This window comes from Protopterus annectens, chromosome 4.part0 (genome assembly GCF_019279795.1).
Source record: "Protopterus annectens isolate FY-2018-M chromosome 4.part0, PAN1.0, whole genome shotgun sequence".
Taxonomy (NCBI): domain Eukaryota; kingdom Metazoa; phylum Chordata; order Ceratodontiformes; family Protopteridae; genus Protopterus; species Protopterus annectens.
The window spans coordinates 1,723,360,356-1,723,383,143 of NC_056733.1; positions in this window are offsets into that span (position 1 = coordinate 1,723,360,356).

The following is a 22,788-nucleotide window of genomic DNA, read 5'->3' on the forward strand; positions in this document are numbered from 1 at the left end:
AAAATAAATACTAACCTAGATAAAAAAAAAAATCAAAATATTTTCGAGCTGCAGGTAAACTTCACTAATTAGGAGTATATTTAACACATGACTTAAATTATACTATTATATTTAACTATACCACTGTAATAAACAATATAGAAATACTGATCACAAATTGGAATCAATATCTATTTACAATGGAGGACAGGCTACATTTGATTAAATCAATTATTTTTTTTCAAAATATTATATCTCATTCAAGTTTTTTCTCTACCAGCACCTAAAAATATAATATAAAAATATAATAAAATAATTTTAAAGTTTTATGACATCTACTTAAACCTCAAATAGCTTTAAACAGTCACTTACCAAATTGGGAGGATGGAGGAATCAATCTTCCAGATATGGAGATATATGCCCTATCTGCTGTTGTAAAAAAAAATATGACTTTCTGGCTTAACTCGTCATACTCTTCTATATAAAAATTACTACATGAACAAATTTGCTTGGATAGAATGCAAAATCATATCCAAGACCATTTATTCATTTTATCAAATATCTTCTTTTAGACTTTAAAATAATACATTCTAGAAAACAAAAATAATAAAATGCATCACTTTATATAAATAAATACTATATTAACTACATTTAAAAAAATTGTAAATATAAATCGCAGTATTAGGTCTTGGATATTTTTAATCTTTTCATTAACTTATACTTCTAATTATATTGAAACACTTCAGTTTAATAGAATAGAAAGATTAAAGAAAGCAGAAGTAATATACTGGCTTCAATTATTAGAAAAAGGAAAGGTATTATCCCCCACTTATCTTATAGATAAATACAATTTAACTAATTATATACAATTAGCATTATAATCATTGAGACAACTCCTATTAAATTAGAGAGATGTACTGAAAATTTCTGTTAGGCAGGAAATACTTAACTTTATTAACTATAGTACATTAATTTCTAACCAACCTTTCCAAGGAAATGGATACTTGCTAACATTTACAAAATAATCAAAGAATAAAAAATATATTGCAAAGACACTGATTGGAATTATTTTACAGTAATTAATGGCCATCCTCCACAAGATGATGAGAAATAAAATATTCTAAAGTCCTCAAAACATACCACATAATCCCCTCATTGGCATTTGTTCTCATGGAGATTCTTACACAGAAGTTTTTACATGCCACATAACGTATGTTTTAATGTTTAACAATCAAAAAAGTTGTTGGAGATGTGAATAGAAATCAAAAGCAAATTGCGAACATGTTTTGCATGACTATAAAAATAGAAACTTATTCGAATAATGTAAACTCTATTTTCTCAGACTATGTTTAATGACAGCTTTAAGTTATCTAAAGCATTGGTTTTGTTCACCTTATCTATATCTAACTGTGTTTCAAGTAACAAACTATCAGTTCTATGGACTTTATTAACTATAGCCAGAAAGATAATGACCATTAACTGGAAAAAACAATCTTCTTCTTCATTTTAGGGAGTTAAAAATCTTACTTTGTCTGTTGGTCAAATGGATATGAATACACTAAAGAAAAGAACTAATGGAACTATATCACATCTGAATACTTGGTTGATAGTAGTGGAATCTGTGAGAAAATGGACAACATCTCTAACTGAAATGGTATGATTTTATTTTAGAAGCCATTACTTTTTTCAAGAGGATTAGACACCTATGTAAATAGTTATGTTTTATTGTTGTTATAATATCATTACTGAAATAATCATCTTCTATTTCTAACTTTCTGAAGTACTTATGTTTTAGGATTTATATATTGTAATATCTAAATTTTGTTAATAATTGTAACTTAATTTGGAAAACAATCAAAAATATAACGGAAAAAAAAAACAATTTCTGATGAATTTGGAGAGTTTTGAGTGCTCTTCTCCTTCCCGAGTGTCGATGATTTTTAGATTCATTGATTCACAGATATTCCGAGGCCACTGAGTTTTATGACAATTTCATGCCATGACAATACCCACCATCTGTCCAACTTCCTTTCTCCAGGAAGACCATACCAGTCAAATAAAGAGAAAATTTGCAGACATCCATCCAGTTGTGTAGTTTATACTTCAAGAAATATAAGAGTCACACCTCTATCATGTAGAAGTTTATTCCAAAGGATGCACTGACTTATAAACCTTCCCTACCAACCAATTATATTTATTTTCCAGTGAAGATTTAGGTCCCTGCTTCTAGTAAGAATTTCCTGACAAGTGTTGTCAGTTGGCAGTCAAAAGAAAATGTAACATTCATTTCATACAAACACTACTGTGTTTACTCAAGGACAGCTGCCCCTTTCCTATGTCTGTCTATGAAGAACTTAACAAGAAGCTGCATTCTCATTTAAACTGGTCCCAACCTCAATAATAAAATAAATAAATACATTGTTGATGTTTAAAACCAATTACCATAGCCACAGATAAACTTTCAGATGACTGTATTAAAATTGCAACTGATGGACTGACCTATCTAGTCTGTATCATAATTGGCTGCTTCCCTACTCCTTGGAAAAATCATTCATTATACCCCTACATAAAGGGAGATCCTCTACTGATTTCTTTAACTACAGAAATATAGCTGTTTTATCTCATGTGACAAAAACATTTAGAAAAATGCATACACTCAGAACTCCCCAAATATCTTACTGATAATAATCTCTTCTGCATTTCAACAACTGCCCTACCTAACCAGTATCATCAATTTAATCAGGAATGTAGGTAACCTAGTCTCATGTCTCCTCCTTGTCATCTGCAAGGCATTTGACACTGTTGCCTTCCACAAATACGTAACTGAACTCTCTTCCTTAGGCCTCAGTCACTTAACTCTTCTCTGTTTACACAACTACTTAACAAATAGACAGAAAACTGTTAAGTGGCAGCAAGCTCAACTTTCTTACATATCTTAGTCGGTGTCTTATATGTATCTGTCTTAACATTTTCATAAATAATCTCCACATTGGAACCAAGCAAGCTGGAATATTACAGTATGAAGATGGTTCTGTGTTTATCTGCTCAGCCCCAAACCTAGCAAAGCTGAAAGAAAGTATGCAAAAGGCATTCTCATCCATAGTAACAAAATGCACCAACTTCCAGCTGCTTCTAAACACAAATAAAAAATAAGCTAATGATACATTTAAACAAATCTCAGACTAAACGTGTAACTTTTGCATAAAAACTGCAAGTAGTACCACTAAAGTAATAGTATGACAGACTAAATTACAAGGTGTCACAACAGATAAAAATCAAGGATCTGATCAACATATTCTGCAAGCAATTAAAACAGCAGAAACTAAGCTGTTTCTACAGAGCAAGATCCTATCTTTCAGAAGCAACTAGAAAAATCATTGCATCTTTCTATGAACTTTTACTGCTGCTTTAAGAATAGGCAGTCCTTACACCATCTGTAAGACAAAAATATTAACATGTTACAATAAAATAATAAAACTCACTGACAACCTCACTCATAAAACCCAGCATTGTCAAGCCCTGAAACAACTAAATTATATTGAATTTCCATATTACTTATCCTACAAACAACTAATTACAACATACAACCTAATCCATAAACTTGAAACTGTACTTCCTTATTATACCTTACAATACATGCCAACTAGGGATCTAGACTCAAGTGAAAAATCTCTACTCATAACTATTAAATCTAACAATACTGCAGGGAATGTAAGCTATTCTAACTATGTCTCAAGACTTTAGGACACCATCCCACTCTACTGCAAAATAAAAAAGACTGACTGAAAAACGTTAAACTCAGACTGAAACAACATTTAACTCCTAGTTATGTTCCTGCTCAAAACCAGGATATACCAATACAGATTACTTGCATTGCAAGCAAACAAACATTATACATGGTCAGCTTTCATATAACACTGACTGGCTGAATAAACGTTTTTGTCTCACATCACTGTTAATTGAATGAATAGAAACTTTCTCTCATATTCCTCTATTTCATTTTTCTAATGTAACTCTTTTCTCCTTTACAAATTGTAATCACATTTTTTTCTAACAAAATCTACTTAGACTAAACTTCATTAGAGATATGTAAGAAAACTGAATCAGTATTTATATGTGCAATTTCTGTATATAGCCACATTAACTCCTCCATGGACTCTTCATTTTTTCAGTTATATCTGTATCTAATTGACTTTAAATGTAGTTTTGCAAGCTTTGTGCTAGCCAATAGGCCAGATTTATTAATGCTTACACTAATGTATAGCATTCTGTGTGAAGAGACAACTTTAGCATAAATTCCTCTTCTTCATCCTAATTTTTGTTTTCCTACAGATTTTCTTGCAACCTTAAATATTGAGGGGAATTTACAAAGGTTACCACAATGTGTAGACATCTACACATTGTGTAATCATTCTGAGTGTATAGACATCACAAATGTGGTAGGGATGCTATTGAATACCGATCATGTACAATTAGTATAGGCGTTCATGAATCTGGACTTGTTATGTTGCTCAGGCCTTGTAATACTGCTTAGTTCTCCTATTTGAAGTTTTATATTTTATTAGATATTACTGTTATTTTTGTGGAGCCTTTATTCCTGGGAGTCTGTTGAAAAGGGGCACTTGTCCAGTCAGAATATCCTAGTCAACAAATGCAAAATAAATAAAATTAAATTAAATACATGATCATTGGCAATCTTTTCTAATTCTTTAGTATTTACTTATGCAGCCTGTGAGTTGAGATCATTGACTAATTATCATGCATATTCTATTTTAAGTAATTTAAGAAGCAGTTTTACTGTAAGTTCTATGATTTATGAATGTGTGTCTTTTAGAGGATAACCTCAACTAAAGGGCTTACAAGTTCTTGCTGTGCTAAATTGTTCATAGGTTCATAGCTTTACAGGTATTTACTAGGTTAATGACCATGGTGGCCTTTTTAAACCTAGCCATGCATCCTAAACCTCAGACAAGTTCTGGCACCCTTGGTAAGAATAAGCATTCAATGATCCCAGGTCGACAGAACTGCTACAGATCAGTATAAGGACAGTATCAGTCAACAGAGGGTTTCCTATTTAAAACAAGCACAATGTTTAAATGTTGGAGACTAAAAAGGTATTAAACAGTTTCTGAGTTGAATTAGTTTCAAGGCTTTTATTCACCTAGTGTATTACTTGCTAAGAATTTACTTTTTGCAACTTTTATGATTGATATGTTGTACTTTCTTGTATATACACTATACTGTCAAAGTCACTTCTGTACAAATTGCAGAAAAGTAACGCTACATCATTTATGTTCTAAACATATATTGTGCATGTAGGTGGACCAGGTCATAGCCAAGTGAGATTTATAATTCTTAACAAGATAAAAAGAAACAATATTGAAAAGTGTAGTTCTTTAAAGGAATATCATCTCTGAGTTACAGCACAACGGCATGAAAATTACAGAACCAACTGATATTGCCAACGTCCTGGCAAATAGGTTCAGTTCAGGAAGAATGCAGAGTCTCTGTAATCACAACTATGCAGGTAAAAGCTGCACTCTCTAAAGCCAAAAACACAGCATCCATGGGACCGGACAACATCCCAGGCTGCGTTTTACACAAACTTCAGAACGAACTGGCTCTGAACCTGATCGACTTCTTTAAGGCAGTCACCCAAGCTGAGGATGAGGATAAGGCAGTTCACACAGCCTATCTTGACCTCGCCAAGGCTTTCAACACCATCCCCCATTCTGGAATTATAGCTAAACTTACTAAACTAGTATACATCCCTACATCACAAGATGGGTTGCCAACAGGTTCACTGACAGAACCCACACTGTAAAAGTTGCAGACTCCAAATCTGACCTCAAACCAGTGGCAAGTGGAGTATCACAGGGTTCAGTCCTGGGACCTCTCCTGTTTGGTATCTACTTCTCTGAAGTACAGGCAACACAGAAGGCCTCTGGCTAATGAAGTTCACAGATGACTGCAAACTAGGAGCCATAGTCAAGTCCTCAAATGATGTGAACATCCTACAGAAGGGCCTCACTGAGACAGATGCCTGGTGTCAGAGCCATGGCCTCAAGCTTAATGCCAAAAAGTGCAGTGTCATCCCCTTTTGTAAAATTGCTGTACCCATGAACTTCCACATAGGCAGCAATCTACTTAACACCGAATGTGTGATAAGAGACCTTGGGACCCAGGTGGACAGTAGTCTCTCCTTTGATAGTCACATTGCCACAGTAGTCAGGAAGTCTTTCTATGTGGTGCACCTCATCATAAAAGGGTTCTCATCCAGGAAAAAAGAGGTAATTATTCCCCTCTACTTGGCACTCATTAGACCCATTATAGAGTACAGCCCCCCATTTGGAATGTACCTCACAAGACATCTGCAACAGCTGGAAAGGCCACAAAAGTACCTCACAAAGAGGATTACTGGACTCAAAAAAATGCCCTACACTGACCGTCTCAAAAAATTCCAGCTTTACTCTGCAGCTTATCGCCTACTCCGAAGTGATCTCTGCCTAACATATAAAGCTATGTCAAACCCAGAGCTGTTGGACATGCTACACCTAAAAAAATCCCAAACCCTCCGAGCTACATGCTCTAGGAACCTAAACCTTGTCACCACAATAAACAGGATATGCTGGAGGGATAGATTCCTGTCCCAGAGACTTCCCATACTCTGGAACAGACTACCCATCTATGTCAAGTAAAGTTCTTCATTAGCACTCTTCAAGAAAAATCTTGATGAGTGGATGGGAAATAAGAAATACACCTCGGGCATCACTTCTGTGTCTCTGCTCGACAGTGGCACAGGAAAATAACTTTCTTCGGTGATGTAAACCAGGGAACCTTGCTGGCTAGGCTTATGTAGGCCCTTGGGCCAACAGCCTAGTACCTACCTATGAACCTATGAACCTATAATACTCCTATCACCTTGTTCCTAAATATTTTAAGAACTGCTTTGAAACTCCTGCAACTAGCCCACTGACTATCTCCTACTAACTAATATGGCATTAACTACAAACCATCAATTTCAGAAAAAAGACAAAACTGGTAACAATTGAAGGAACCAAATGGGAAAATTGAAACTTTAATCAACACAAAACTCAACACAATAGCATGTACATTAAGCAGTTTCATCCCTTACATTTTTAAACCAGGACTTCATCGGAGTGTATTACTAAACTAACAGCACAAACTTTAAATAACCTTCAATGGCTAATTATCTAAAAGTTAAATTATCAAGAAAAATTAGGCTGAATTACCTAAACTTAAAATTGCCTGTATTAAAGTGACAACTACAAACTAAATTTCATGTTCAAGAAATTATCTTCTAATATTGATATATTATATCCAAAAGCATCATAATTTTGTAAATAAATAATAAAAATAAAAGTACTAAGCCGATACATTGTATAATGTGTGTATGTAGATGTATGTATATATATATATATATATATATATATATATATATATATATATATATATATATATATATATATATATATATATATATACCTTCCATTTGTTTCCACAAGCATTGACTGTACTACTCATGAAATACTTCAAACATCCAAAACAATAAAATTATAAATAAGTTATATTAACTTGTTTACAGTCTTAAAACAATTTTCAAATAAATATTGTGATTTAGTCCTGGCAAAGTAGTGCCATTTAATCTTATCTGCCAACATAACTCCTTGTATTCCAGCACACTGTCCATGTCTCCACCTTTAGCATTCATACTAACTTTAACTATAATAATAATTAGGAACTTATTAAAATTCTTGCATTCTATAAAGTGTCTATGTAGGGATTAGTGGATCTTTTGTGCATCAAGTTTTGTAGATGCTCCTGTATTCTATTTCTATGTTGTCTCTTAGTTTTGCCAACATAAACGGCAGTACAGAAAACACATGTTGCCAGGTAAACTACTCCATTGATATTGCAGTTACCAAACCCAGGACAACTAATAATTCATTGGTAGTTTTTAACCATAAGACCCATTGTTAATGTATCTACAGATAGAACACATCCCACATTTGGACATTCTAGACCTGTATTTATCCTTAATATGCATAGGCTCTAACCCTAGTAGTTCCTTTACCCAGGACTTCAGGGTAGTGTGCTACAGGGCAGAACTCCTGCATAGTTTTGGCTCTACCCTCAGGTGTACAGGGAAAAAAAACATACTCACTGGCATGTTGTTACATGGCATTCAGGAAATGATGTAGGATCCCAGATGCTGATGCCTGTGATGCTCCTAGCATGCCTCCTGTTGGTCTCTGGAAGATTCCTGTAGTTAAAATTGTGCTACACTTACTGTAGTCTTCACTGGATTGTTTCTAATTGATTTGTCTTTACTCTCAGTTGAGAATGACAGAGGTTGCAAAGTTTGTGCAGTGTGTCTCTATCCACCCTGTAGCACTCTGCAATTTATAACTCATGCAGGTTGTGAAAAGTTAAATGGGGTGTAAACACCCTTATCCTTCTTGGCCATGGTCTATTAGCAGCACCACCAGCAGCAGCAGCATACCCTTGGGTCTCTGGCACATACACATGAATAAGAGCAACAGCAGCCCCTCACATTCTTTCTGTGTAGACTAGTTTCCATGGTTGTATTCCAATATGTTCCGGAATTTGCAGGGAAATCCAGCACTGACTCTACACAGCAGCTTTATAGCTTGTTGAATTACTCCTTGATCTTCGATTGATTAGCATACAATTCTGCTGCTTATGCTGTAATTAGCATGCCACAATGTTTAACATGTCTGCACAGCTCTACATGCTTACTGAATACAAAACGGTGAACAATGAGTGCACAGTTTTAGTAGACTGTGTAGGCCTTATTGAATCTGCACAATAATCTATACACATAACACCACACGCACACACACACACACACACACACACACATATATCTCTCTACTCTCTCTCTCTCTAAATATATATATATATATATATATATATATATATATATATATATATATATGTATGTATACTCATACACACATATTTATCTATATCTATTTATATATAATCTACGTATATATAATATAATATATATATATATATATATATATATATATATATATATATATATAGAGAGAGAGAGAGTGAGATATATATATATATATATATATATATATATATATATATAGATAGATAGATATAGATAGATATAGATATATTGTACTTAATTGTACTTAATGTATGTAACTCTTTTACTCTATTTTTGGCATATTCCATGCAAGTATGCATTTACTTTTAAATCTGGAGTTTTTTTAATGCCATATCCACTGAAAAAGGTCTGCTGCCCAGTCGGACTAATCAGGTTCACAAATGTTAAATAAATATAAATATATATATATATATATATATATATATATATATATATATATATATGTGTGTCTGTGTGTGTGTGTGTGTGTGTCTGTGTATATACATGTGTATAGAAATATATATTTTATATATATATATATATATATATATATATATATATATATATATATATACAGAGAGAGAGATAGAGAGAAAGATATATAGATAAATACATATTTTGATACACACACACACACACACACACACACACACACACACACACACACACAAACACACTCATGCCTATTGCTGACAAGAAATACCTTTAACAAATGTGACAACTTTCAGTGTTTCTTTATCCCTGAAAATCTGAAATATATTATTACATTCCTGGTGCACATTATAGTATATACAGGTACATACAATTATTTTATACCCGTTCAGCCTCAAGAGTGTTTTCAGTCTGTAAACTTTCTGTGTGATTCTGAATGGCTAGGTCTAGTGGAAGAAATTTTGTGTCTCAAGAGTTGTTTTTGATGACAGATTGTCCGTTTCTGTGTAACTACACAAAAAAGTTGTCCTCTTTCCTTTACTTTTAAAACTTCCAGTAGTTAAATAGCTCCTTCTTCAATAGAAACCACCACTTTTGGTCAACGCATTAGTATGTTCTTTACTTTGCAGAACATGCTCCTTACTTAAATAAGTCTTTGTCAGCTTGGTTTATTTATTTATTTGCTGAGGATTCCAATTCTACCAGTTTTTACTTTTTGCCTTCAACCATTGCACCGATGTCACATTAGATGTTCTGTTACAGAAGACCCCTAAATGTCTTGGATCCATTTACATTAGGAGCCTGTTGTCACTGTCTATTACTTAAGAGTTTATAGACACATAAAATATGGAAGGAGTAAAGGCATGCAAATTGATAAAGTCTGTGTAGATTCTAATATATATTCTCAGACACAAAGGATTATCGATGTATTTACAAAAACTTATACAAAGCAATTTGGCTGTACATGGGTGTGAGAATCTGGCCTAATTACAACCAGATATGAGTAACCTCAGATACTGAAATCAAATTAGATTGTATTTAAAAAGAATTGTGCAAAATGGATACAAACAAAGCACAGGCAAGAGATGAAGTTAGTAATACGCAGCAAGAACTTAGAGTACCATTATATCTATTATTTACTAAATCATATAAATATGTGGAGATTCCTCAAGACTGGAGACATGAGGGGGGCGTGGCCAAGGATGAACACAGGATAGCAGCAGATTTCTTCAGCTCCACCAATTTCATTACACTGACAGGAATTAATTACTTAAAAAATTAATTTTTGAAGTAATTTTCTTTCTAAATATGTTTGTTTTATATAGTTCTTGAACTATATCTAAAAAAGAAAGGAAATCTTAACAATATTCCTGTCAGAAATCACTTTGGAAATTTTCCTGTCAGTTTATCAGTCTGAAATGAGTTCCAGTAAGACAAATTCTCAAGACTCCAGCATCAAGAAAGAACTTCAGTCTCTGATAATTATAATCCAGCAACTTACTGCTAAGATGGATAAAATGGATACTAAAATAGACACCTTCATAGAAAAAACTACAAAACAAATAAACTTGTTACATATAGACCTGCAACAACAGAAGATCCAGATGACAGGCATAGAAGAAGCTGTGAATGACATGTAAAATAGAATCCAAGAAGAGGAAATCAACATTGAGTTTCTGCTGAAACAAAATACACATTTACAAACAAAGCTGGATGACCTGGAAAATAGATCTAGGTGCAATAACATTAGGATTTTTGGACTGCCAGAAAATATTGAAGGTAACAATATTACTTCTTTTTTAACAACATGGCTCCCTAAAACTTTAGACTTACCAGAAGCATTCTCTTTTGGTATCGAAAGAGCACATAGATCTATAGCTAATACTAACTCTAACAAAAATATCCTAGATCAGTTATAGTTAGATTTCTATCATCTTTTGATAAAGAGATGGTTCTTAAATCTGCTTGGGCTAAAGCTCCTGTTAAGATTAATGAGACAACTGTGCGTTTTGACAATGACTATTCTTCCATGGTAATAGCTAAAAGAAAAGTTTTTCTGCCACTAATAAGGGAGCTTAAAAAAGCACAGTTTAAAACATACCTTCTTTTTCCTGCCAAGCTTAAAATCTTCCTTCCTGATGGTCCTAAAATTTTCGATGACTTAGACTCTGCTTTACTGTTTATCAAAAAAAAATAAGATTTTGGATAAAATAGAGGAAATGGAATGGGCTAGTCCTTCATTAAAGAGACTGGCAACTGAAACTTCGTGGAAGACTTCAGAGAAGAAGAAGAGACTAAAAAACAAATGATTTGTTCTATGTTTTTTTTTCTCTCATCATTTTATTTCATTATTAATCTTTTTAAATATAGTTCCTGCATTTTCAGAAAGCCACGGATATTCTGAAAAAGATTTAATCAAAGTTATTCTCTGTGTGCAAAGAAATGTTTTGTTTCATAACCAGTCAAAATATCTGAAGATTTAATAACAAGCTATGATTTAATTTGTTTCTCTTTCTGAAAAGGAGAAGTAAGGTCAGTAATTTGATACATTTTTTTCTTTATCTTTTTTTTTTTTTCTTCTCCTTTTCTTCTTTTCTTTGTTTAAACAATGACATTCTATTTAGATTATGTAGTGGGTAAAGGGTGGGGGAGGGCAGGGAGAAGAGTAATGAAAATATGATTAATAGAATAATAACATATTTATTCCTTGTAAAAAGTTTATATGTTCTTCAAATGCTATTCCTAATTATACTTTCTTGATTATACTGCTTATGCTTGTTTGTAAATAATCTGTCATGCTTTAACTAATAATAATTAGAACTAAATAATAGTAAATAATATGTTTTATTTTTAACTCTATTAATATAAACAGTAAGTAATATTCCATTGTATATACTTCTTATAGCTTTCTCTTACATTTTTTTTATTTCTGCCTTACACCCTTTTATTTTCTACTCTCTTTTTCTTTTCTTTATTAATATATAGAAATGCGTTTGATCATATAGACACAGTAAATAATAAGATTTGCATAAAAATTGAGTTGGGACAAAAATAATGAGTTTTATTACTTATTAATAATTTTGGGCTTAATTTCACTTACATAGAGGCTGTAATAACCTGTAAAATACATTGTGAAGGTTTTGTCATGTTTAGATATATTTACTCTGCTAAATGAATGTTTGTCACTAGTTTTTAATAAGTTTCCCGCCAAAATGTTAAGGGAGACAATCTGGGATGTGGGCTGTCTCATGCACAGTGTCCATGAGCTACTTCAAAAGCTTCAACTCTCAGAATTCTCACAGAGAAGCTGAAAGCAGTTAGTCTAACCTTTGACCTAGATATCACACTGACACATCACAGATTCAGGAAGAACACTCTACCAGGAAATAGAAATGATACAAATGTGACTATGTGAAGGAAAATGAACTCTTTAACATCTAAATGTGAGATATTTTATATAATTACTTAAATATCTATGTTAGAATTCATAAAATATGTCAGTTATAATGAGTTTAAATGATGCAGTTTCTTGTAGTAAGTAAATGTCTTATTTTAGAAGGCATAGAAAATGAAACATTTATTCAAGTGTTTTTTGAAAATCTACTTAACAGCAGCATAATAATCTGTGTTAAAAACTTATGTTCCAAACATATACATTACTATAACTCATTTAATTCATCTGATTGACAAGCATAAATAATTTTATAACTCTATTCTGGAAGAAATTGCCATGCGATATATTTTAAAGCAGTAGTATAGCATGGTTGTAAAATCTGGTTACTGAAATGTGTTTGCTGTGCATTATTTTGTATAAAGCAGACAGATTTATTGTAGGGACAGCAAGTAGGATAGTGCTCAGCAAGGACACAACTCAGTGAGATCAGATATATATATATATATATATATATATATATATATGTGTGTGTGTGTGTGTGTGTGTGTGTGTGTGTGTGTGTGTATGTGTGTGTGTGCATGTGTATGCATGTATATATATATATATATATATATATATATATATATATATATATATGTGTGTATGTGTGTGTGTGTGTGTGTGTGTGTGTGTATGTATATATATATATGTGTATACATATGTGTGTGTGTGTGTGTGTGTGTGTGTGTGTATATATATATATATATATATATATATATATGTATATGTGTGTGTGTGTGTGTGTGTGTGTGTGTGTGTGTGTGTGTGTGTGTGTGTGTATGTGTGTGTGTGTGTGTGTGTGTGTGTGTGTGTGTGTGTGTGTGTGTGTATGTATATATATATATATATATATATATATATATATATATATATATATATATATATGTGTGTGTGTGTGTGTGTGTGTGCGTGTGATGGCTTCTTTTTTTTTTTTTACAATAATGCAAGTGTTTCTGAGAATCTGCATAACTGTGCAGTATGATTTATAACAATTTCTATGAATACAATATTTTATTCTATTGACAATAATGAGTTTGAGTAAATGCTCATATACAAGCAATTCAAGTTTTTTTTTGGAAGCTGTTGATTGCATTTACATGACAGAAAATAGATGCATCTTAATATATGTAATGTCTGAATCATATTAGCCAAAGTTTTTGATTTAAATGAATGTTAGAACTTATTTTTCTCTCCTCTTGATTTCTAACATCAAGATTATTTGAATGCTATTTGAATACAAGTGTTTTATATTACATAGATGTATATAGTAGTATGAACAGTTTTTTTAAAAAAAAGTTTATTTTTGTTTATATGATGCTGTTTTACCAAATGTGTAGTCTTGTCTTGCTAGATAATTGAATTGAAAACTGTTAACCTCAGTTAAATATAATTAGTATTAAATTTTTAAGGTGGTAGCTGAGGTACTGCTGCTTAGGGTAGGGGGTTAACTTGAGTGGTAAATACTACTCTAAGTTGGAGTTTATAACTCCAGGCTGGATTCAAGGTTTAATCCTTACATTATTTTCACTTGTTCATTGTTATTTGTATATAGTTTTGACATCCACAATATATTTTGTACACTCATTGTCACTACAAAAAAATTGAATCCTATACAAAATCCCATAAGAGATTCAATAAATACAGCTATATTTAAAGGTACACCTAAAGGAGGAGATGTAACATTACTTATCTTGTTATTTGTTATTTTGATCATAAGATTCTTAAGTTTTAAAAAAGCCAAATGACATCTTTAAAAGGAATTTCTTTAAACATTAATGGATTGAATAATCCGTGTAAAAGGGCAAGCCTAATAAGATACATTAATTTACATAAGGCCAACTTAGTCTTCCTGCAAGAAACCCATCTCTTGATATAAGTTATTGATTAACTAGCCACAGACAATTATACACTATTGGTTACTTCTGAGCACACTCTGAATAAAAGAGGAGTGGCTATTTTATGGAATAAAAGTATGCCCATTCCTAAAACCATTAAGTCTTATCAGGATGACAAAGGAATGTTTTGTATGGTTACAATACAAATTAATGGGAAGACTTACACTTTAATTAATGTATATTGGATACCTGGAATTGGTATTAATACAGTGAAACATCATCTTGATAAGATCATATCATTCTCTATAGGAGATATTATTTTAGCTGGTGACTTTAATTGTAGACTACATGAAAGTGATACTACCACTATAGGGAAAAGAAGAATTACATCTAATGCAAAACATTTAAATGATTTTGCTAATTCTTATCATTTGAATGATATTAATAATCAGATTGATTCAAAATCATTACCATACACCTTTTTTTCTAACAGATACAAAACTTATTCAAAAATAGATAGGGTCTTTATTTCTATCCAGATGGTAACAGATTTAATTAATTCCAAAATCATTTCATGTCCTATATCTGATCATAATTCAATTGTTTTTGAATTCATGATAAAAAATACTCATAATGTTCAGATCAAAAGGATACCAGCATACTTAACTCAGCTAAAAGACTATAAAGAATATATACTTTCAGAAGTAAAACATTTTTTAGACATAAATAATACTCCTGAAGTCTCCATTGTTTATGTTTGGGATGCCTTAAAATCATATCTATATGGACAAAGTATCAGATGGTATAATAATAAAAGGAAATCTTGGGATAAGGAATTAAAACATAATAATAAAGAAAATATTATGGACAAGAAAGTTATTGAAGAAATAAACAAACTAAATGAGAAATACAAAGAAATTTTAACTCATAAAGTTAAAATAACTTTAGAGAAATACAAGTTTTTCTCTTATTCAATAAGCCCCAAATACTTACATAGACTTAAAAATAAAACAAAAAGGTTGAATAAACAAAACCATATCAAAGAAATCTTTTCTCTAAGGAAAAGAAGAATGTTTCTAGTATACCAGAAATACTAGATGAATTTAGAAATCACTTTCACAAAATTAACCATAATAACATTAACATGGAACCTAAAGATAAAATAAAGGAGTTTATAACCACAAACATGAATAAAAAGCTTAATAAACAACAGATTAAACTATTGGACAAGAGTATTTCATATACAGAAATTATTACACAAATAAATAAGCTTAAATCAAACAAAGCACCGGGTAATGATGGTATTGTACCAGAGATATATAAAATCCTTTCTAAAAGTACATATTCATTAATACATAAGGTTTTTATTCTGGCCCAAACTGAGTTAATAACTCCCCCATCTTGGCAATATACATTTATTTCGCCAATTTTAAAACCTAATAAAGATCCAACTAGATGTACTTCATATCGGCCCATCTCATTACTTAATGTTGATTATAAAATGTTTATGAGTATTTTTGCTGATAGATTGAAGACAATCATCCCGGCATTATAGATATAGATCAGACAGGCTTCATTGTAAATAGAAATACTTTTGATAATATAAGAAGAACTTTAACATTAATTGATTTTGCAAATAGGAAAAAGAAAGATTTAACACTTATTAGCCTTGATATAAGTTCAGCATTTGATTCAGTAAGTTGGGACTATCTGTTTACCTTACTGAAGTGCACAAACTTCTCAGATGCATTTGTAAATCTAATTGAGCATTTATACAAAGGAACTTTGGCTTATATTAAGGTAGGAACATATGTTTCACAAAAAACACCCATTTTTAAAGGTACAAAACAAGGATGTCCACTTTCTCCACTATTATTCACTTTAGTAATGGAGCCTTGGGCTAATTTGATCAGAAACAGTACTGACATAGAGGGTTTTGAAATAGATGAAAATATAACATCCAAAATTCAACTTTTTGCAGATGATGTTCTAATTACATCAGCAGGATCTAATTCTTCTATGCAGTCTCTATTTGATAAAATGATGAATTTTAAAAGTATTTCTGATTTAATATTCAATGAAGAAAAAACTAAAATACTACCTATATATACACGAAAAAATATTCTCATTAGTGATTTTACTAAATATGTACCCAATTCAGGTCAGATAACTTATTTAGGTATAATACTATCTAAAGATATTAAATCTATTATATATAATAATTATAATACCTGTTTTCTTAATATACAAAACCTTTTTAATACCTGGAATAATATGTTTTTTACTAAGGAGGAGAGACTTACAATTATTAAAATGATAATATTCCCCAAGATTTTATACTTAATACAATCAATAATACTTTCACCTACAAAAATAATTATCAAGAAATTGAATACACTAATGTTAAATTTCTTATGGGCACCTAATAGACCTAGGATTGCATTAAAGAAACATACTAATTGCTGGTCTCAAGGGGGTATTTTTTTTCCAGACTTTAATTTATATACTATCTCTTCTATTGTAAAAGTTATTACTTTATTAATAGATCAGTCATATGTTGCAAAATGGAAATATTATTGGGAGCTAATTAGTATGCACTTCATGAAAATCTCCTTAACACATAAAACTATGATTGTAAACAACTCCATGTTATGGTTACTAAAGGAATTTTGTACTTCACCTATTACACCTAAACATATTGTTTGTTACCCATTAAACATTATTATTAGCTATCGTAACTTTATATTCATGCACCCTAAGTATAGGGAATGGAATTGTATTATATTCCCTATAATGTATACTCAGGGTATGCTTTTGTCATCTACTTCTGAAAGAACTCATTTAGCTATAGATAATGATCTAAAGTACTGGTATCAGTTGATATCTGATAATAAAGTTAAAAATCTAGATTTCTTAAAACAAGAATTTGATCTAAGAGAAACTTGCTGGTTAGAGGTTCAGACCTTTAGACAACATCTCATTAATAAAATAGATCTAATGTCTATAACAGTTAAAGAATCTATTCCAACACTGATTGATTACTTGATATTCAATTTACAACATAAAGTTTCTGATAAAGGTAAACTTTCATACATACATAAAATTATCAGACAAGAAACTTTTTACAGTGTAGATTCATACTGGAATTATTTCACTTCTATTAATGGGGACCCACCAAATCAACAAGATAAACAATATATATTGGAATCTGCTTATAGAACTACGTCTTCCATTGTCTGGAGACTTTATACATGGACATTTTTACATAGATCTTTTTATACACCTTTGATGATGAATAAAATAAATAATAAAGATAATTTATGTAAGAGATGTAATGTAGAAATTAATGCTGACTGGGCTCATATGTTTTATGACTGTATAAAATTGAAAGAATACTGAAAGTCAATTAATGAATTTTTCAGGCTCTTTTTACAGATAATTTCATTATTTCTAAATCTCTTATATTATTCAACACACCTGTACCTCAAAGTGTTAAAAAGGTTAAGCTTCCCTTGTTATGGTCTATTCTAGCAGTGGCTAGGAAAATAATAACTAGAAATTGGATTTCAGATACACCTCCTTCGTTCAATGAATTTAAAAATGTTATGAATATAGTGTGCCATATGGAAATAAACACAATTAGGACAAGAACAACTAGAAAAACATCTTATTATATTGTATGGGATAATTTACAAAATTTGTTAAAAAATTCTAATTTCAATAGCACGGTATTTTAGTTTAATTAATTGATCTGATTGTAATGGATGTCTTTGTAAATACTTTAGTTGTTTTGTTGAATATTATAATAATACATATTTTTAATTACTTGTATAAAATTGTTATGATATTTCTCTTATATGCTAAAACAATAAACCTGTTTTGAAAAAAAAAAAGACTGGAGACATGCACTTGTTAAACCTATCTGTAAAGAAAAGGGCAGTGTGAGGGACAAGCCCAGAGTCATACAGATCCTTAAGTTTACTTTTGAGTTGTGGAAAAAGAAGGAAGATGGTAATGTTGGATAAGTTATTGCTGGGACTGGAAATGTTGTGACTTGAAACCATGAGTCAACATACATATGCTGAAAATAGGTGTATTACCACCTGTAAAATGATGTTCTATAACAATGAATGAAAATTTGTGCTGTGATGTAATTTATATAGATTGAACATTAGTATTAGACAGGGTCATATGCAAAATGCTGATCAATGAATTAGAACAATTAGGTATCAATATAATCTTTATAAAATTAATATCTGTATGGTTTACAAATAGGACAAGACAAGTATCATACAGCAACTGGGCAGGTGAAATTTGAGGTTATAGTTAAGGTGTCCCACAGTGCTCTGCCCTAGGCCCATACTATTTAGATTGTATCTTTCAGATCTATGTCTTCATCTGAGGTGTTCTACAGTCTGTATGCAGATGACTTGAAATTGGGTAAAATGATTACATGTGTTACAGATAGGGTATATCTGTAACGAGCTTGACTAAATTGACCATTTGGGCACAGGGGAATAATATGCCAATAAATACATCAAAACTAAACATATGAGATATGGGAGACATCAACTGAAAGATGAAAATTTAATACAGCACACCGTGATTGAAACTGTAGATTAATTTAAGGACTTTGGTATATAGGTAGATCCAGCTTTGTGTTTTTCTAATCATGTCAACCAGTTGGTTAATGATAGTTATAGAAGTATAGGTTATATAAAAAGATTTATAAAGTCTAGGAGATCAGAAATGATGAAGTCAGTGTTTGTTCATTACATTAGACCCAAACTTTACTATAGCTTAACAATACAGAAACTTTACAAGAAAACAAGCATTCATAAATGGGAAAGAGTACAGTGGAAATATACTAAGGGCATTCATGGATGTGAAAATTTAAGTTATTATCAAAGACTAAAATGCCTTCACTTGTACAGCATCTCTTAGAGATATTTAACAGGAGACCTTATTCAAGTATACAAAGCATTTAGAGACAACTACCTCTGGGAATGCTTGGGGTTATCTAAAAGTAGTAAAGAATCAACAGGCAATGTACACATACGAGTCTATAAGAATGAGAAGTGCACTTACTGGTTCTCTGAGAGAACAGCAGATGCACGGAACAGACTACCAAATTACATAAAGCAAGTACTAGTTTAGACATTTTTAAGAACAGCTGGGATGCTTATTATGGAAAGAACTGTTTTGGTATATTGGCAGGCTAGAAGGGCATTAATGCCCATGCTTGAAATATTTGCATGTATGTATGTATGTATGTCTGTATGCAAGAGTTTGAGGTTTGCATTGAAGCTGTAAGTTGGTACACTTTTTGTTTGGCTGAAGCCATATTCTGTATCTCATTAGGTTGACAACTTCTAGAATTTTATAGCTTAAGGTAACTAACTTAAAACTGTTTATTTCCAGTAAGATATACAATGTGTATGATTCTAATTTAATTACTTATTGAAGATGTTGCTCAGAATATTTTGTTATGCATATATATATATATATATATATATATATATATATATGTGTGTGTGTTATTTTAATTAGTATGTTTTAGATTTGTCATTATAATGACCTATTGCTTAAGGTGCCTTACAAAGTATAATGAGTTTTCTTTATTAAAGATAAGTAATAAATCAGAAATAAAATGCATTTGAAAATAATAATGCAGATGGCAACATATGGACAAATTTATTTATTCATTTATTTTATTTTATTTTACATTTTTTGACTGGGCTAGTCTAACTGGATACATGTCCATTTTCAGTAGAGACCTAGGGAGATAAGCTCCACCTTAAACTAATAAATCAGGACAGAAAAAAGTCCAAAAGTATCTAAAATATGTTATACATGAAGATTTTCTTCAAAGAACTTAATTATTGAGAATGTGACTACTGAGTTTAACAAAGCAATACAGTACTGTTTCCATGGGAAAGCATCTGGCATTCACCATAAAGTATGTTAAGTAGGAATGTACATTTTACAATGAAGTATACAGGTTATAATAAAAAATATAACACTGAACAATAAGAAAGGTATTAAATATATGCAGTTAAAGACGTAATTACAGTCATAGTGAAACAATAGTTGGTCTATATACAAGGTGGAAGACATGTGCTTACAGCAGAAAGATTGTTGCAATGAACATACTCAGTGATAGTTCCCTGGGGGTAGGATACAAAGAAGGGAGTGAGGGAATAATTTACTATTTCCACAATGTGAGTTTTGGAGGAGAGGTATAGAATAAAGTTGTACTAGGGGGTGTTAGTCAGGGTTAGTACATGCGCATAGCCATTGTGTTTTTAGTTGGATTTTTAGTTGCTTTTTAAAGAGAAGTAATGACGAGAGAGAGGCAAGTTTGTTGGGAAGCTTGTTCCAAATCTTCCCCACTGAATTTGAGAAAAGAGAATCACCTGCCTTGTTGTACAATTTCTGGATGGTAACCAGTAGTTTATTGGCTGAGCGAAGGGTAGTAAGATTGATGTAGGGGGAGATGAGGCTACTGAGAATAGGAGTATTACTAGGCTGGTACAGAATCTTATGGGTAATGGAGAGTTGTTAAAATTCTAGCTGGTTATGTAGTTCTAGCCATCCTAGAAGTTTGAGATTTAGACAGTGATGAGTTCTAAATGGGGACCCAGTAGCAAACCTGGCAATATTGTTATAAGAAGTGGTCAATTTATTTAGGTTGCTTTTTGAAAGATTAGTATAAATGGGGGAGGCATAGAGGAGGGTGGAGATCAGATGGGTCTGTGCAATTGTAGTTCTGGCTTCTGGGGTGAGAAAAGGTTTTATCCTCTACACAGATCCAAGTTGTCTGTTTACTGTTTGAATAGTAGCATTAATATGTGAGTCAAAGTTGAGGTTGTGGTCAATTATTACACCTAAAAGTTTGGTAGTCGGGTCAGGAGCTATGATTGTACCATTGTTTGATGTAATGGAGAAATCTATTGGGGAGGATTTAATAGTTGGAGTAAATAGCAATAGTTTGGTTTTTTTTTTTGGCATTTAGGAGGAGGCAACGTTGTTGGAACCAGTTTTCAACTAGGTTAAATACTGTTTGGGTGATGGATTGGAGTTCAGATGAAGAGGAGGCTTTACAAATCAAAGTGGAGTTGTCTGTGTATTGTATGCAGGTAGGTAAAGGTAAATTTATAGAAAGGTCATTAATGAATATGGAGAAGAGTAGAGGTCCTAGGATAGAGCCTTGAGGGACACCAAGGGTAATAGGGAGGTGTTTGGATAGGTTATTATACCAAAGGACAGCCTGCTGTCTATTGTGTAAGTAGGACTTGAACCATTGTAATGCCTGTGTGTCAAGTGAGAATGATTTGAGTATGTTGAGAAGTATTTGATGGTTAACCATATCAAAAGCTTTAGATAGGTCAATGAAGAGTGCAGAGGAGAGCATGTTGTTATTACGATGTTTATTAATGCTGTCCATAAAGGATAGGAGAGCAGTGGTGGTACTGTGGAATGGTCTAAAACCATGGTGACAGTCAGCTAGAAGGTTATTTTGGAGAATGTGGTCAAGAAATTGTTGATGGATGCATTTTTCCATGATTTTGACTAGTGGAGAGATTAGGGCTATAGGCCGAAAGTTAGAGAGTTCAGTTGAGTTACCACCCTTGTGAAGAGGGATTATGTGAGAGATTTTCCAGAGAAAAGGAATGGAGCCTTCAGTGATGGTTCTATTGATTAGGATAGAAATGGGATAGGCAAGAGCTTTTGCAGCAGTTTGAAGGTATTCAGGTGGTAGGAGATCAGCTGAGGGAGTACAAGGTTTAGGTTTATGAAGTAGAGTATAGATGAGGGATGTAGGAATAGGTTTTAAGTGAAAGGTAGATGGTATGGTTGTTAAGGAGATGAGAGGGTAGAATTAACAGGTGGTAAGGTGTTAGCTAGAGATTGGACAGTTTTAGTAAAAAAGGTATTGAAAGCATCAGCAATCTGGTCTGGAGTGTTTAGAGAGAGACCTGATGGCATTGGTGTTTTGGAGTGGCCTGGGTGTAAAAGTCTATTTATACCTGACCAGAAGGTTTGGGGTTGATTGTGGTGCTTTTTCTGGAGTTTAAAGTAATAGTTTTTTTTTATCATGAGCTATTGATTTTTTTGGTGGCATTTCTTAGCTGTTTAAAGTATTGCCGATCTATTGAGTCTTTAGTGTTTCACCATTT